The 2537-nt window shown below is 34.3% G+C and overlaps 1 long non-coding RNA gene across 1 annotated transcript; it reads right to left on the minus strand.

Moving 5' to 3' along the window:
* Window positions 1-883: 883 nt before the first annotated feature.
* On the minus strand, window positions 884-2192 carry LOC112741610 (uncharacterized). Its single transcript, XR_003171525.3, has 2 exons — window positions 2038-2192; window positions 884-1704 (listed from the first exon to the last, which is right to left on the minus strand). It is a non-coding gene; the product is annotated as an uncharacterized lncRNA (long non-coding RNA).
* Window positions 2193-2537: the final 345 nt, after the last annotated feature.

Genomic DNA, 2537 nt, shown 5'->3' on the forward strand with positions numbered 1-2537 from the left:
CCCACTTAGGAATATCATGCGGTAAAGCATAAATACAAAGAAAGATCACTGTCTACACTTGTCATCTTAATAGGGTAGGGCTGCCATATATAGATGATTGATAGCAACAATCTGTTAGGCAGTCTCAAATTCATCATATATAATGGTTTATTTATAAACACAGTAAAACTTATTTTATTTTTTTCACCTTATTATTAATATTATTATTCGCTTCTCAAATTTTTTAATATATTTTATTTTAACTTTTGATGCCGACAAATTCGCAATCTACAATATAGCAGAATCTCATCCATATATAATAACTAATTTATAATTGAAAGAGAATATATATAATTTTTCATATTTACTGTGTGTACTAAAATAAAAGAATCTATGATTCTCATTCCATTAATTATGTATTTAATATTAATAAGTGCAATTAATTAGTTTTCAATAACACGATGATTAATTAATATGGTTGAAAATGGGGGAAATAGGTCACTGTCGCTGCCCAAAGAAAGAATGAAGGAGTAATATTCCCCTATGGGCTGATGAGGTTGTATTGTATCCGAATATGATTGTCCTTGGCCTGCTACATGAAAGGAAATGGGTGAAAGGGAGGAATAGGGAAATGATGAAATTTAGGGTTTTGATTTAATTGGAGCAATAATAAAATGTAACATTGGATGGCAGGGAATGGGGGTTAGGGCACATGTATAGTGCCAAATTGAGTTTGCTCATCACATTTATCTTACTTGTCTTGTATAAAAGAAGAAAACACAACAAATCAACTTGATAGGGAAACATCAGGGAATTATCGAGATTATTAGTTAATTTATATTTGAGTATACATATGAGCAGTGGATATTATTATTATTTAGAGAAATTGGAAAAGAAAGAGAGAGACAGAGAGATAAGTCCAATAATACAGTGGATATTTGTACATTGGAGAGCAGTCACGAGGGGCAGACTCTAAGCTTAGATCTAAAAGAATAATAATATTTACATACACACACACACACTCACTTTCTCAGCCAAACAACACATAAAACAACAACGAATTGAAACTGATCCCCTGCAACAACCACAGCATAAATATTCTGCCCACAATCATACAAAAGCCTAATTCATTGCCACAATAATGCCCTTTCCACTTTTCTTTTCTTTATTTACTACTATACCCTTAGTTAATAATAAGGACCACGTTTCAATTCAACTCGATTAATTGTGTCTTCAACTTCAAGCACCAAAGCTGTATGTTGCATGCGCTTGGCGAGAATTGGAATAGCTCAGGAGGGATAGACAAGGAAGGAGAGGATGAGTTGGGCGGTAACGAGGAAGGGCCAAGACGAGACTCTATATCACTAGATTCTGATATAGTGTCTGTCCAGGAAGACGAAACAAAGATAGCGAACAAGGCGGGAGGTCTTACAAGGTCAAGAAAAGGTCTTACAAGGTCAAGAAGACGCTGAGGAGAAACAAAGAAAACATAAGAGGAAGGGGTATGGTGGTAGAAATTAAACAACAAAAAATGTATACTTTTAAAAAGCTCAGGTAGGATAGCACCCGATTATTAGAGTGAAGTGTCTGCGGCCGCTGCTGCCGTAGCTGCCAGCATTTCAGAGCCACTACTCATGGCTTCCTTTTGGTCACAGCTTTCAACAACAATTCTCAAGGGGTTGACCATGGAGGCCTTCACATGCATGAAAAAACCCTTGTAGGGACCTGCATCATCAGAGAATGAAGAAGAATAATGGCAGGAACAGAAGCTAAGTTAGCCAGCTTTAGATTTAGATAAAAAGCAAAATGAGAGAACAAAATAAAATCACAAGCTAAGAGAATATATCTTCTTCTATTATGCTATAAAGTAAATAGTAGCTTCAGTTCACAGTAATAATGATCATCATACTGAAAAAAGCTAGTATAAAGATACGCCTTTTAAGCTTTTAACATGAATTACACACATTTATTTAAAAAAAAGGTTCAACATATATATATATATATATATACCATAATAAAGATATTGTTATTATTATAGAATTCTTTAACATTATTTACCTTTAATAAACTCATCTTTTGGTTTCATCTTTGAGACCCCGTTTGGTTCTCCCTCCTCCTATGTCAAGAGAGGGAAAGAAAAAGAAGCTAGAGAGAGAGAGAGAGAGAGAGAATATGAGAGAGGTTATGGTTACGGTAAGGTTATAGGGAAATCAGGGGAATGAAGAGGCTTATAAGGACATAAAAAGGTTGCATAAGGTGGAAAGTGGGCTTTCCTTATTGGACCTGACAGGTCCACGGCCCAGAAAGATCTAACTCATGGGCCTGATGACGTCACCATGGCCCACTTTTGGAGGAGTATAAAAGTTTGGGAACAGCAAAGTTAGTGCATGAATGCATTATTACAATAACATACTGTACGAAAAGGTCTTTTTCTCGAAAACAATGATGCTTGGGTAAAAATCGAAAAATAAATTATAATTGAAATTAATCATTTTTAAAATAAAAAATAGTTTATAAGTCAAAATAATATTTTGAATTTTATAATTATAAGTACAAGC

Source organism: Arachis hypogaea, chromosome 14 (genome assembly GCF_003086295.3).
Source record: "Arachis hypogaea cultivar Tifrunner chromosome 14, arahy.Tifrunner.gnm2.J5K5, whole genome shotgun sequence".
Taxonomy (NCBI): domain Eukaryota; kingdom Viridiplantae; phylum Streptophyta; class Magnoliopsida; order Fabales; family Fabaceae; genus Arachis; species Arachis hypogaea.